Here is a 16,973-nt window from a genome sequence, read left to right as displayed (position 1 = left end):
AAATAAACTGCGCATTTACAATTATGTATAGACAGGATATATACTCATGATTAGCTTGTATTACTGAGCCTTGCCTAGCCTTGCCTTCTAGATATCGTAGACATTTTATTCCGATCATTTTCCAAGTCACTTAATTCGGCAGTTCTTCAACAACTCCTTCAACAGTTTTCCGCACTCCTCTCTTCTAAGTGTTGGACTCTCCAAAAGCGGTGAACAACATACTGATTATTATTCAGGTTTTCAGAGTCATCAAATTCTACATGTAGCTTTTCCTAAAGTACAAACTTACCAAGTTTATATTATTGATAAGGCTTATGAAATTTAGTACTAAGAGCGAAGGGCTCCTGGATTTGGTAAAAGAAGGTTCAAAGTAGTGGCTAGTTGGGCATTGCCGGCTAGGCAACGCTTCCCTCTATTATTCAACTACTTTTCTTTAAAGTATTGCGTATTGCGTATTCAACTACAGCCTAAGATCCATAGAACATACATGGTTCTGCTTTAAGTCCAGTCGCTAATAAAGTTGATAAATAGCAAATGGCCTGGGTCAATTCCGGGTAACCTCTGAACGCCATTTTCACTTTCACGCCATTAGATGTGGGAAGATGTGGTAAGATTTGAGAAATTGCGCATCATTAAAGGCAGACAGGCCAAACGGTGTCAAGTGTCGGGGGCTCTCGAGTGATTCGGCAAAGTCATCCGGCAAGAGGCGCCTTCCGCACTTGGCAGCTGGTTTTATTTACCCAAAAAAAAAAAAAAACGAAAATTTTCGCATGTATGCCCAGTACAAATACACAGCAAATATGTAGCATATTGCACACTTACGCATACACAAACAAAAACTCGCTGTGAAACAAATAAAAATAGGGGCGCTGAGACCGACAAGGCGGGGCCAGTCTGAATGTGGGATATTTGTCAGACGTTTGTCAGCGCTCAACTCGCCCCATGACGTTCTTGATTTTTATGGCATAACGTATGTGACGCAATGTTCCCGTAGACTAGGCAATTACTCTCAGCCCCTTCAAGGCGCAAACACAAGCCTCCCACTCAATATTCAAGTCAACTGGCAACTTGATCAAAGTAGCTGCAATTTGCTCAAAAAGCGAAATTTTGTTGCCAGCCCAGCCATGAAATATAATCACATTTGAGAATGTGACTCGTGTGTCCTATCGTATTCAAAGTATTTTAACTTGAGAACTTCAATTTCTACTTTTGCACACTTTTATATTGCGTATACGTACCATTTGACTGTCGAATTACAATCTGCAAAAACTTTTGCCCAAGTCGCAGCACACAATGAACTTTGGTATCAAGTAGTATTGTTTTCAGATGCATTTTACTACTGCAATTGCAGTTTTTTCTCCTTCTAGATAGCATTTTCAGATAGTGCAATGAAGTGTTTGGCATTGAGGTTAAGTTAAATTACTTGCGAATGAGATTAAAACTTGGAAACTTTCAAAATCTTTAAAGAAGAATTCCGCAGGAGCTTAAAAAACATAAGCGAAATTTATTAATTAATAGTTTTAAACATTTTAATATTTATAATCTAGATAATTATTCAGCCCACCACCAGCAGAAACTTTTAGAGCTATACTGAATTATACCATATGACAAAACATAAACATTTTTATACTATTTTTATTTTCTAGAACCTAAACTTCATATTTTTAGCTTTCAATTCATCGTTTTACCTCTAGAAAAATCGGGCATTAAAATCTGAACACCGATTTTTTAGTCGAAATTCATGTCCAAATCTTACCCCAAGATTCGAACATAGACATGGGTCAAAACGTACCACCCCCATAACTCGGTCAAATCTCATCCGATTTTCACGAAGTTTGGCTTTTAATCCATGGTTTTACCTCTAGATTAATTGTGCATTAAAATCTGAACACCGATTTTTTAGTCGAAATTCATGTCCAAATCTTACCCCAAGATTCAAACATAGACATGGGTCAAAATTTACCACCCCCATAACTCGGTCAAATCTCATCCGATTTTCACGAAGTTTGGCTTTTAATCCATGGTTTTACCTCTAGAAAAATCGTGCATTAAAATCTGAACACCGATTTTTAAGTCGAAATTCATGTCCAAATCTTACCCCAAGATTCAAACATAGACATGGGTCAAAATTTACCACCCCCATAATTCAATCAAATCTCATCCGATTTTCACGAAATTTGGTTTTTAACACACGGTTTTGCTTCTAAAATAATCGGGCATTAAAATCTGAACACCGATTTTTTAGTCGAAATTCATGTCCAAATCTTACCCCAAGATTCAAACATAGACATGGGTCAAAATTTACCACCCCCATAACTCGGTCAAATCTCATCCGATTTTCACGAAGTTTGGCTTTTAATCCATGGTTTTACCTCTAGAATAATTGTGCATTAAAATCTGAACACCGATTTTTTGGTCGAAATTCATGTCCAAATCTTACCCCAACATTCGAATATGGACATGGGTCAAAACGTACCACCCCCATAACTCGGCCAAATCTCATCCGATTTTCACGAAGTTTGGCTTTTAATCCATGGTTTTACCTCTAGAATAATTGTGCATTAAAATCTGAACGTCGATTTTTAAGTCGAAATTCATGTCCAAATCTTACCCCAAGATGCGAACATAGACATGGGTCAAAACTTACCACCCCCATAACTCGGTCAAATCGCATCCGATTTTCACGAAGTTTGGCTTTTAATTCATGGTTTGACCTCTAAAAAAATTGGGCATTAAAATCTGAACACCGAGTTTTTTGTCGAAATTCATGTCCAATTCTTACCCCAAGATTCAAATATAGACATGGGTCAAAATTTACCACCCCCATAACTCGGTCAAATCTCATCCGATTTTCACGAAGTTTGGCTTTTAATTCATGGTTTGACCTCTAAAAAAATCGTGCATTAAAACCTGAACACCGATTTTTAAGTCGAAATTCATGTCCAAATCTTACCCCAAGATTCGTATATGGACATGGGTCAAAACGTACCACCCCCATAACTCGGCCAAATCTCATCCGATTTTCACGAAGTTTGGCTTTTAATCCATGGTTTTACCTCTAAAATAATTGTGCATTAAAATCTGAACGTCGATTTTTAAGTCGAAATTCATGTCCAAATCTTACCCCAAGATGCGAACATAGACATGGGTCAAAACGTACCACCCCCATAACTCGGTCAAATCTCATCCGATTTTCACGAAGTTTGGCTTTTAATTCATGGTTTGACCTCTAGAAATATCGTGCATTAAAATCTGAACACCGATTTTTAAGTCGAAATTCATGTCCAAATCTTACCCCAAGATTCGAATATGGACATGGGTCAAAACGTACCACCCCCATAACTCGGTCAAATCTCATCCGATTTTCACGAAGTTTGGCTTTTAATTCATGGTTTGACCTCTACAAAAATCGTGCATTAAAATCTGAACACCGATTTTTAAGTCGAAATTCATGTCCAAATCTTACCCCAAGATTCGAATATGGACATGGGTCAAAATTTACTACCCCCATAACTCGGTCAAATCTCATCCGATTTTCTCGAAATTTGGTTTTTAACACATGGTTTTGCTTCTGAAATAATCGTGCATTAAAATCTGAACACCGATTTTTAAGTCGAAATTCATGTCCAAATCTTACCCCAATTTTCAAACATAGACATGGGTCAAAATTTACCACCCCCATAACTCGGTCAAACCTCATCCGTTTTTCACGAAGTTTGGCTTTTAATTCATGGTTTGACCTCTAGAAAAATCGGGCATTAAAATCTGAACCCCGATTTTTTTGTCGAAATTCATGTCCAAATCTTACCCCAAGATTCAAACATAGACATGGGTCAAAATTTACCACCCCCATAACTCGGTCAAATCTCATCCGATTTTCACGAAGTTTGGCTTTTAATTCATGGTTTGACCTCAAGAAAAATCGGGCATTAAAATCTGAACACCGATTTTTTTGTCGAAATTCATGTCCAAATCTTACCCCAAGATTCAAATATGGACATGGGTCAAAACTTACCACCCCCATAACTCGGTCAAATCTCATCCGATTTTCACGAAGTTTGGCTTTTAATTCATGGTTTGACCTCTAGAAAAATCGTGCATTAAAATCTGAACACCGATTTTTAAGTCGAAATTCATGTCCAAATCTTACCCCAATTTTCAAACATAGACATGGGTCAAAATTTACCGCCCCCATAACTCGGTCAAACCTCATCCGTTTTTCACGAAGTTTGGCTTTTAATTCATGGTTTGACCTCTAGAAAAATCGGGCATTAAAATCTGAACCCCGATTTTTTTGTCGAAATTCATATCCAAATCTTACCCCAAGATTCAAACATAGACATGGGTCAAAATTTACCACCCCCATAACTCGGTCAAATCTCATCCGATTTTCACGAAGTTTGGCTTTTAATTCATGGTTTGACCCCAAGAAAAATCGGGCATTAAAATCTGAACACCGATTTTTTTGTCGAAATTCATGTCCAAATCTTACCCCAAGATTCAAATATGGAAATGGGTCAAAACTTACCACCCCCATAACTCGGTCAAATCTCATCCGAATTTCACGAAGTTTGGCTTTTAATTCATGGTTTGACCTCTAGAAAAATCGTGCATTAAAATCTGAACACCGATTTTTAAGTCGAAATTCATGTCCAAATCTTACCCCAAGATTCAAATATGGACATGGGTCAAAACGTACCACCCCCATAACACGGCCAAATCTCATCCGATTTTCACGAAGTTTGGCTTATAATCCATGGTTTTACCTCTAGAAAAATCGTGCATTAAAATCTGAACACCGATTTTTAAGTCGAAATTCATGTCCAAATCTTACCCCAAGATTCAAATATGGACATGGGTCAAAACGTACCACCCCCATAACTCGGTCAAATGTCATCCGATTTTCACGAAGTTTGGTTTTTAACACATGGTTTTGCTTCTAAAATAATCGGGCATTAAAATCTGAACACCGATTTTTTGGTCGAAATTCATGTCCAAATCTTACCCCAAGATTCGAATATGGACATGGGTCAAAACGTACCACCCCCATAACTCGGTCAAATCTCATCCGATTTTCACGAAGTTTGGCTTTTAATCCATGGTTTTACCTCTAGATTAATTGTGCATTAAAATCTGAACACCGATTTTTTGGTCGAAATTCATGTCCAAATCTTACCCCAAGATTCAAACATAGACATGGGTCAAAATTTACCACCCCCATAACTCGGTCAAATCTCATCCGATTTTCACGAAGTTTGGCTTTTAATCCATGGTTTTACCTCTAGAAAAATCGTGCATTAAAATCTGAACACCGATTTTTAAGTCGAAATTCATGTCCAAATCTTACCCCAAGATTCAAACATAGACATGGGTCAAAACATACCACCCCTATAACTCGGTCAAATCTCATCCGATTTCACGAAGTTTGGCTTTTAATTCATGGTTTGACCTCTAGAAAAATCGTGCATTAAAATCTGAACACCGATTTTTAAGTCGAAATTCATGTCCAAATCTTACCCCAAGATTCGAATATGGACATGGGTCAAAACGTACCACCCCCATAACTCGGTCAAATCTCATCCGATTTTCACGAATGTTGGCTTTTAATTCATGGTTTGACCTCTACAAAAATCGTGCATTAAAATCTGAACACCGATTTTTAAGTCGAAATTCATGTCCAAATCTTACCCCAAGATTCGAATATGGACATGGGTCAAAATTTACTACCCCCATAACTCGGTCAAATCTCATCCGATTTTCACGAAATTTGGTTTTTAACACATGGTTTTGCTTCTAAAATAATCGTGCATTAAAATCTGAACACCGATTTTTAAGTCGAAATTCATGTCCAAATCTTACCCCAATTTTCAAACATAGACATGGGTCAAAATTTACCACCCCCATAGCTCGGTCAAACCTCATCCGATTTTCACGAAGTTTGGCTTTTAATTCATGGTTTGACCTCTAGAAAAATCGGGCATTAAAATCTGAACCCCGATTTTTTTGTCGAAATTCATGTCCAAATCTTACCCCAAGATTCAAACATAGACATGGGTCAAAATTTACCACCCCCATAACTCGGTCAAATCTCATCCGATTTTCACGAAGTTTGGCTTTTAATTCATGGTTTGACCTCTAGAAATATCGTGCATTAAAATCTGAACACCGATTTTTAAGTCGAAATTCATGTCCAAATCTTACCCCAAGATTCGAATATGGACATGGGTCAAAACGTACCACCCCCATAACTCGGTCAAATCTCATCCGATTTTCACGAAGTTTGGCTTTTAATTCATGGTTTGACCTCTACAAAAATCGTGCATTAAAATCTGAACACCGATTTTTAAGTCGAAATTCATGTCCAAATCTTACCCCAAGATTCGAATATGGACATGGGTCAAAATTTACTACCCCCATAACTCGGTCAAATCTCATCCGATTTTCTCGAAATTTGGTTTTTAACACATGGTTTTGCTTCTAAAATAATCGTGCATTAAAATCTGAACACCGATTTTTAAGTCGAAATTCATGTCCAAATCTTACCCCAATTTTCAAACATAGACATGGGTCAAAATTTACCACCCCCATAACTCGGTCAAACCTCATCCGTTTTTCACGAAGTTTGGCTTTTAATTCATGGTTTGACCTCTAGAAAAATCGGGCATTAAAATCTGAACCCCGATTTTTTTGTCGAAATTCATGTCCAAATCTTACCCCAAGATTCAAACATAGACATGGGTCAAAATTTTCCACCCCCATAACTCGGTCAAATCTCATCCGATTTTCACGAAGTTTGGCTTTTAATTCATGGTTTGACCTCAAGAAAAATCGGGCATTAAAATCTGAACACCGATTTTTTTGTCGAAATTCATGTCCAAATCTTACCCCAAGATTCAAATATGGACATGGGTCAAAACTTACCACCCCCATAACTCGGTCAAATCTCATCCGATTTTCACGAAGTTTGGCTTTTAATTCATGGTTTGACCTCTAGAAAAATCGTGCATTAAAATCTGAACACCGATTTTTAAGTCGAAATTCATGTCCAAATCTTACCCCAATTTTCAAACATAGACATGGGTCAAAATTTACCACCCCCATAACTCGGTCAAACCTCATCCGTTTTTCACGAAGTTTGGCTTTTAATTCATGGTTTGACCTCTAGAAAAATCGGGCATTAAAATCTGAACCCCGATTTTTTTGTCGAAATTCATGTCCAAATCTTACCCCAAGATTCAAACATAGACATGGGTCAAAATTTACCACCCCCATAACTCGGTCAAATCTCATCCGATTTTCACGAAGTTTGGCTTTTAATTCATGGTTTGACCTCAAGAAAAATCGTGCATTAAAATCTGAACACCGATTTTTAAGTCGAAATTCATGTCCAAATCTTACCCCAAGATTCAAATATGGACATGGGTCAAAACGTACCACCCCCATAACACGGCCAAATCTCATCCGATTTTCACGAAGTTTGGCTTATAATCCATGGTTTTACCTTTAGAAAAATCGTGCATTAAAATCTGAACACCGATTTTTAAGTCGAAATTCATGTCCAAATCTTACCCCAAGATTCAAATATGGACATGGGTCAAAACGTACCACCCCCATAACTCGGTCAAATGTCATCCGATTTTCACGAAGTTTGGTTTTTAACACATGGTTTTGCTTCTAAAATAATCGGGCATTAAAATCTGAACACCGATTTTTTGGTCGAAATTCATGTCCAAATCTTACCCCAAGATTCGAATATGGACATGGGTCAAAACGTACCACCCCCATAACTCGGTCAAACCTCATCCGTTTTTCACGAAGTTTGGCTTTTAATCCATGGTTTTACCTCTAGATTAATTGTGCATTAAAATCTGAACACCGATTTTTTGGTCGAAATTCATGTCCAAATCTTACCCCAAGATTCAAACATAGACATGGGTCAAAATTTACCACCCCCATAACTCGGTCAAATCTCATCCGATTTTCACGAAGTTTGGCTTTTAATCCATGGTTTTACCTCTAGAAAAATCGTGCATTAAAATCTGAACACCGATTTTTAAGTCGAAATTCATGTCCAAATCTTACCCCAAGATTCAAACATAGACATGGGTCAAAACATACCACCCCTATAACTCGGTCAAATCTCATCCGATTTCACGAAGTTTGGCTTTTAATTCATGGTTTGACCTCTAGAAAAATCGTGCATTAAAATCTGAACACCGATTTTTAAGTCGAAATTCATGTCCAAATCTTACCCCAAGATTCGAATATGGACATGGGTCAAAACGTACCACCCCCATAACTCGGTCAAATCTCATCCGATTTTCACGAATGTTGGCTTTTAATTCATGGTTTGACCTCTACAAAAATCGTGCATTAAAATCTGAACACCGATTTTTAAGTCGAAATTCATGTCCAAATCTTACCCCAAGATTCGAATATGGACATGGGTCAAAATTTACTACCCCCATAACTCAGTCAAATCTCATCCGATTTTCACGAAATTTGGTTTTTAACACATGGTTTTGCTTCTAAAATAATCGTGCATTAAAATCTGAACACCGATTTTTAAGTCGAAATTCATGTCCAAATCTTACCCCAATTTTCAAACATAGACATGGGTCAAAATTTACCACCCCCATAGCTCGGTCAAACCTCATCCGATTTTCACGAATTGTGGCTTTTAATTCATGGTTTGACCTCTAGAAAAATCGGGCATTAAAATCTGAACCCCGATTTTTTTGTCGAAATTCATGTCCAAATCTTACCCCAAGATTCAAACATAGACATGGGTCAAAATTTACCACCCCCATAACTCGGTCAAATCTCATCCGATTTTCACGAAGTTTGGCTTTTAATCCATGGTTTTACCTCTAGAAAAATCGTGCATTAAAATCTGAACACCGATTTTTAAGTCGAAATTCATGTCCAAATCTTACCCCAAGATTCAAACATAGACATGGGTCAAAATTTACCACCCCCATAACTCGGTCAAATCTCATCCGATTTTCACGAAGTTTGGCTTTTAATCCATGGTTTTACCTCTAGAAAAATCGTGCATTAAAATCTGAACACCGATTTTTAAGTCGAAATTCATGTCCAAATCTTACCCCAAGATTCGAATATGGACATGGGTCAAAACGTACCACCCCCATAACTCGGTCAAATCTCATCCGATTTTCACGAAGTTTGGCTTTTAATCCATGGTTTTACCTCTAGATTAATTGTGCATTAAATTCTGAACACCGATTTTTTAGTCGAAATTCATGTCCAAATCTTACCCCAAGATTTAAACATAGACATGGGTCAAAATTTACCACCCCCATAACTCGGTCAAATCTCATCCGATTTTCACGAAGTTTGGCTTTTAATCCATGGTTTTACCTCTAGATTAATTGTGCATTAAAATCTGAACACCGATTTTTTAGTCGAAATTCATGTCCAAATCTTACCCCAAGATTCGAATATAGACATGGGTCAAAACATACCACCCCTATAACTCGGTCAAATCTCATCCGATTTTCACGAAGTTTGGTTTTTAACACATGGTTTTACCTCTAGATTAATTGTGCATTAAAATCTGAACACCGAATTTTTTGTCGAAATTCATGTCCAATTCTTACCCCAAGATTCAAACATAGACATGGGTCAAAATTTACCACCCCCATAACTCGGTCAAATCTCATCCGATTTTCACGAAGTTTGGCTTTTAATTCATGGTTTGACCTCTAGAAAAATCGTGCATTAAAATCTGAACACCGATTTTTAAGTCGAAATTCATGTCCAAATCTTACCCCAAGATTCGAATATGGACATGGGTCAAAACGTACCACCCCCATAACTCGGCCAAATCTCATCCGATTTTCACGAAGTTTGGCTTTTAATCCATGGTTTTACCTCTAGAAAAATCGTGCATTAAAATCTGAACACCGATTTTTTAGTCGAAATTCATGTCCAAATCTTACCCCAAGATTCGAATATAGACATGGGTCAAAACATACCACCCCTATAACTCGGTCAAATCTCATCCGATTTTCACGAAGTTTGGCTTTTAATTCATGGTTTACCATGCATACATACTGCTTTCAGTAAGTGTGCTATTTTGTATAAATGAAATTAAACGAATATGTTGATGTAACTTTAATAAAGTGTCATTTAACACTCAACAAACAATCAAAGGTGCTGCACATTATGCAAAGCCATTGTGAAAGTTGCCACCAGTGAAAAGAACGTGCCACATCAACGTTTCTTTGATTTTCGTTGCCTGAATATGTTGCACACAAGTGGACGGAATATCAAGGGGCCACTAAACATTTCCAGTCAATTGTGCCAGAACAAGCAGAGTGTTGAAGAGTGGCTCCAGCGGGGCCGATAGTCGCATGAATTCACTGCAGTAGCTGTGGGGTTCGCTCAAAACTGGGCTCGAGTCGAGTCCTGGACTGAGGTTAGGTGGGTTTTGGTTAGTTGGTTGGTAGCAACAGCTGCAAATGTAAACAGAATGAGGTCAGTCCTGGTACTGGTGTTGCATGTTGCTCGGGCATTAGGGCAACTGTTGATAGACGTTGGCTTCTAATCACCAACTGTACTGGATACCCTTACACACGCCCAAACGCATACACACATGCTTAGACAGTGGACAGAAGACAGCCAGCACATGGAAAGCCACATGCAAATGAAGCCACAAAATGACTTTTAAGTTGGTTTTGGCCAGTTCACAATGCCAACATACTCGCTCGTGCAAGCCGGCGCCAGCTTGTGGATATTATAAATTTGTTGTCATGTTTGTAATCTTTGAAATAATTAGTCACTTACTCTCGAAAGTGAAGCATAAGCGCCAAATATAATGAAAATAATTATATATGGTAACAACCTTGATTTCATCCAGCTCAACCCGATTTACATAGGTACTCATAAATCATTGTATCCTTTAAAAGGTTAATACGTCTATTATTATTATAACGTTATTTTGCTTCTGACTTTTTTCTGGGCAAGTTTTATACACTTTTCGTGGCTTTTTAGAATATATATCCGATCTTATACTTTTTTCACTTCACCCATATATATGCACCACATATTAAATGAGAATACCATAACATTTGGCTTTATTCGGAAAGTATTGCATTTGTAGAGAAGAACTTACAAGTCGCTGTCTGCTAGGGTATTTATCCCTCGGTGTGCCGAAGAAATCCCTGCATTCTTGTTTCTTTTGCATCCTTCTGTTCGCTGCTGTAACTATTCATTCATTATTCTATCTCTTTCGCACACTGCGTATGCTATAAATTATAAATGTGCTGCGTCATTTTGATGCGCTCCTCCACGCTGCGGCAGTTTTGCCTACTGCGTTAACACCACCCACTCCTTGGCAGCGGCCACCTGTCCCCCTTCAACCAATTAATTGTCCATTGCCGCACTCCCTTACTCGCCCACCTCGCACGCCCCCTTTCCACTTACTTACCTACTGCATATGCTTACTGGTGAAATAAAGTCATAAAGCGTTGGCCAAAGTCAACAAAGAGAGGTGAGCGAGCGAGGGGCGGTTACCGGGCGGGTTGGTGAAATGCAAACACAACCTGCGAAAAAGCACGAGACAAGGGTTTTTCATTTTGCTGCGCGTTTGTTAAGTACATAAAAAATTTTGACAAAGGCGCACAGCACATCTCCCTGGCAGTCCCGCCACTGCTCTGCGATTCAAGCACGCAGGACGAGCTTTTTTGCACAATTTACTTATGCGTTTAATAACGACATCATCAGCATGTAAATACACACACACACACACTCCCATCGACACCACACTTCCGCATATGTATGAAGCAGGAGTTTGTGGGTGGTACGGCGCGCCTTCTCCCAAGCGACAGTAATAAAAATGTCGCTGATTTGACAATGTATCGTATGTTGTACCCCACCTCCTACTTCCTCTACTTCCTGACAGAGCTCACATATTATGCATTAATATTGAAAGACTTAAGGCCGTCTGTGAAGGGTGTACAAACCAAGTGCGTTTCATGAAAACTACATTAATAACAGAAAGCAGGCAACTCATTAACCCAATGCCAGACTCATTTCTTGGCCTAAACGTCCCAAAGAGCAACAACTGTTGCGCTCTCAGCAAAGTATAGCATATCCCTCCAACCGACACTTCCTTATCGGGCACGCACTCATCGCTTATGCGTCAATGGCACAAACGAGTAAACAAACACTGGCTATAAACAAGCAGCTAATAAGGATAATTGCCTGCTTTACAAATTGTCGCTCTCTGGCATTCAAAGTGCGCCACCAGCCGGGTATGAGGAACATTCTGGTGTGGGTGTTGGTCTTCTATTTTGCTATTTGTATTGCACACATCTACAAGTCAAAATAGTAATAAATTGCTAAAGAAAATTGCGTGGCGCTAAAAGAAAAACGAGCCAAGCAACGCCAGCTGAACGCCGCAACCCCCAACATATGGCAACTGGGCAAGTCCTTTGAATCATACATGTATGTGTATATGCATATGTATTTGGACTATTCGTATATGTGCATACACATACATCTCCATATTTATGGGAGACAGTCTTATTTATGGACGTGCGGTGCCGCAAATTAATAATGCGACTTTCTCATTTGTTGGCTCTCGGTTTCTGCCTGTATGTAAATAGAATATGTGCGCTGACTGACAGAGAAGAAGACAGAAGCGAGAAAGAGAAGGAATGATGGACTAAAGCTGGGTGTGTGGTATATAAGGCTTGCATACTATTAATACAAAATGAACACTAATTTTTATTCAGTCAAGTACGCACTTTCTCTATAAATAAATTTACAAGAAATACATAAGGCCACATTATTAAAAAAAATCAGTGCTTTTGTCGGAAGAGACTGACTAGCAGATACCCTGAATATTCATACTGTACACATGTTTAGTTGCCATGAATTCTCTATTAAATTTTGTATTTATAAATATGGCTTAAACTGAAAAACCTGGAAACGGTCGTAGCTGTTAAAGATTTGAAACAACCTCGTTCAAAATTCTCTAGCCTTAATAAGTTCTGAGACCGCGGCAATTATACTTAAGGACAGGCCAGCGGGAAAACAGACGAATAGACAGACAGGCAGATGAGTCGGCGATGCTTTCTTCCGCCTGCTATATACATTCGAACAAAAAGATTATATCCATTTTACTCATATTTCAATGAGATCAGATTAAAAAGGTGTATTATTATTCTGTTCTCCACAATTGCTAATACAAAATTATTCCCTATCAACATTAATTTTATAGCTTTTGGTATAATATTGTAATAACAATCAACCTTTGACTCAATGGTCAATAATCTTATATCGAATGATTTTTTGTGTTGTTGATAATATTAATATGGAAAGAGAATTTAGTTTTTAGCCAGAAGCTTTTTGATATTTATCGATTATCCTCAGTGCGCACAAAAAACAATGTACATATTGTGGGAAAAAATAATTTGCAATTGAAATGTGGCTTTGATGATGCCAAAAACAGGACATACCAAACTTGTCCAGTAGACTTTTCAGACCTGTCCTCACTTTGGCTTCCTTTTACGTATCCTTATGCTGTTGACGGCCCGGCCCGAATGCTAATGAGCCAGCCAAGCAACATTCTCTTTCTTCCCCTGCTGCTCTCACCTGCTTCTATTAAGTGTCCTTCGTTGCCAGTTTTTGCCCAAGCGAGCAAATTTATTGCATACTTCCTGTCCGTAAAGGCAAAGGCCTCAAAACGTTGTGTTGTGTATGAGGTGCATGTGTGCTGTGCATGGTGTGTATATCATTAAATTAAATGGAATATCAGCTGGCTATTGTTTGTTATTGCACAAATCGATCGGCGCGGTGGCAGCCAGCCCGGTTGATTAATGAGCTCCAGTTTTGAGTCCTGCGCAAAATTTTTCCAGTGATTCGCATCTATCGTGCTTTAACCCATCCTTCAGTTTTCCCCAGCACAACTGGCGTCACGCTGGCGCCAGCAACAAATAAAATCAACAACAACAACAGCACAGAAAATGTCCCAGTAAAATTACAACAATTAAGTTGAGACATACAAGAATAAAAGGCGCTGAATGAATGCAAATGACAACGAAAGCAACTGCAACTCGGTGGGCTATTAACGATAGCCTTTATGTGGGTATGACAACTTTGTAACGCAGCTTGTTAGATTTTAATTACAGGGTAGTTGATTTTTAGTTCATTTAGGGTTTTTCATATTCTAATTTCGTCCCTTTCAATTTTCTAAATAGTCATTAAAATTCGTGTTCAATTTGGAACTTAAAAACAAATTTATCAAAAGTTTTTTAGATAAACTCAGAAGATCAGAAACCCAGAAAGAGCATTTGGAATTCGTGAGCGATTTCCATGTCATTAGAGCTGTTCCGTCTTGTCTGTTTTTTATGCATCTCACTTGCCAGTGACATTTTGTACGTCCCTTTAGCCCTTCATTGTCTGCAGTCTTGCTACTTCTGCGCATTGTGCGCTTTTAATTATTTGTGGATGTTTTTGTTATTCTTCGTCTCTCATTTGCTGACAGGACTACGTCCTTGGTGCTTTCCCCTTCCACCAAACTCCCATAGCAGCACATTAGCAGGTTCATTTAAGCCCAGCAAGAAGTGGCTTGTACCTTGTTGCTTTCATCTAGCAATGCTTAGCAACTCAATCAAGAAATAGTGCTTTCGTCGGAATGCCCGACTAGAAAGTGCCCTGCTGGCACTCTGTAAGCATATTTAATGACTCGGCTATTCATCTTTCCGATTCTGCATACCATTCGAATATCATTACTAAAAACCTTAATTAGAGAAAGCATCTATAAACGGTCTTTTTACGATTACTTGCATTAGTTGCCAATTGCACCTTAAGTCTCCGATCTATGCCTAAAAGCTCATCGTCCTGATCAATAATATGCATACCTTATGAAGTCAGAGAAACACCATTCTGCCAGTCACATACATTTGCGCAAAACTATTTCACCCTTTTCTCCCCAATTTACATGGAAACAGGTTAAAATAGGCAGAGACAAAACAGAGCTGAATGAAGAGAAATTAACTGCCCATGATGCTGGCTGATTAAATAGACTAGCAGCGAAATCAGTGACTTGTCTGAGTTCAATGAACCTTTGCCCAAAACTAAAAGCTAGTTTAAGTATTTATGCGGGTTGAAAAGTTTTATCGATATCGTGCACAACAAAGGACCCACACAGCCAGATAAATGGCAAAAACTATTCGCTGTTACTGTTTGTGCATACAAATTTTAAATTTACGCTACGAGTTCCCTGAACTCCATAGCCTGAACCCCAACGTGCATTGACTTGTGCGATTCTGAGTCGCATCTTTTCTGCTGGCTGCAACCTTTTAGATAACGCAGTTTATGGCCCAAAAGCATGGCTAATAACCTGTGGTTAGCCATTAATGGACTTGAGCATTGATTTCATCTAGTCGCTTAATTGTGTCGTAAATGCGTTATTGATACATCATTAGGCAAGCGATAAACGCGGCGTATGCGCAATATTTATAACGCAACTTAAAGCCATAAAAATTCAATGCCAGAGCACCAACATTTACAACGAATTTTGCTACTCAACGCTAGAAAATTATTTCCAACACAATTTATTGCAGCTTTGGCAAGTAGCCAACAACCCGAGCTTTAGGGCTTATAAAAGGCTGTGGGCGGACAGCGGTTGGATGGCTGACAAAGCCTTTAAAAAGTAACAAAAAATTTAAGATTAATACAATTACATTTTTATTTTTATTATGATCCAGAGCTTCCGAGTTTTAAGTTAACAACCACAATAGTTTAATTCCTTTAAACTTAAATCTTGTTGTAAATCCTTAAATAAACTTTTATTTACACCTGCCGAAAATGTATAGAACAGGATTCGATGCGAGTCCTAGTAAATAGGTTACTGCCATGCCTCACAGATACTATAAAACAAAGATACGCCGCTTAAAAAGTGAAATGCATGCTCAGGTCCACAGGGTCCTTGTATGACTTTAGCTCCAAGGGATTTGGATGCTTCAGATTTTTGAAACAGAACTCGCAGCACGTTTTGCTGCTGGCATTTGGTCGACTTTGAGTTAGTAACATATTTTCGTGGGGTGTAGTGGGTGGAATAATTGGTTAGCATGCCAAACAAAAAAAGGCTTCCATTTGGATACCTACCCCGCCCTGGCGTACGTGACGCCTTGAAAGTGTCGCCCGTTTTATTTGACGTACGTGTCAAGCGAAACTACATGCAAAAATGAACAGAGCAATCAGAAGCTTAATAATAATAAAAAAAAAAAATAAATGCATGAAATTATTGAAATATTTGTTGACCTTAAGTAATATTAAGGCTATGCCAACGCATACGAAAAATGTAGGTGAACATTTAAAAAAGTACTTCATGCAATATTGACGCTTAGAACAGCTTCAATCAGTTTCGTTGTCATTGATGGATTTTGATAAATGAACAGACATTATGACAAATATGCAAATATATCTCGATGAAAAACTGACCAATACATGCACGCGCGCACACACGCATGCAAGAATATACAATATACACTCAGGCTGTGACGGGCTTGTCAATATTTGTACGATAAAAATCAGAATCGAATAGTGGCCCAAACAATGGCCTGACATTCGAATCGGAATAATGGTCGAGGGTGACAGACTGTGGAGAAGGAGGCATGTTTGTGTGTAAAGTCAAATAATTGGCAGCAGCATGGACAAGAGCTGCAATTAGAGCAATATTGACTCGCTCAGATACACCGCTGGACATGTGCATAAGGGCACAACTGTATCCATATCGTAATGGTGGATATATTATTGGATTCCATAGTCGTTCGAGTGCATTAGAATTTTTAACCTTAAATGAAAATTCTGTTATGATTATTTATAATGTTATTCCATTATTGGAGGGCAAAGCATAAGTGCAAGCTATTGTTGAAAATCAGTCATTACCTGCTTGACCGTATAAAAGTATATCAATTAAATTTGCAATTAGAAACTTT

General features: G+C 38.4%; 1 protein-coding gene across 11 annotated transcripts in view; it reads left to right on the top strand.

The window, feature by feature from the left end:
* Pde1c (Phosphodiesterase 1c) overlaps positions 1–16,973 on the top strand; it is a 94,370-nt gene that overhangs the window by 32,247 nt on the left and 45,150 nt on the right. The gene's annotated exons all lie outside the window — the stretch shown is intronic.

Source organism: Drosophila virilis, chromosome 4 (genome assembly GCF_030788295.1).
Source record: "Drosophila virilis strain 15010-1051.87 chromosome 4, Dvir_AGI_RSII-ME, whole genome shotgun sequence".
Taxonomy (NCBI): domain Eukaryota; kingdom Metazoa; phylum Arthropoda; class Insecta; order Diptera; family Drosophilidae; genus Drosophila; species Drosophila virilis.
This window is presented reverse-complemented; position numbering and strand designations above follow the sequence as displayed.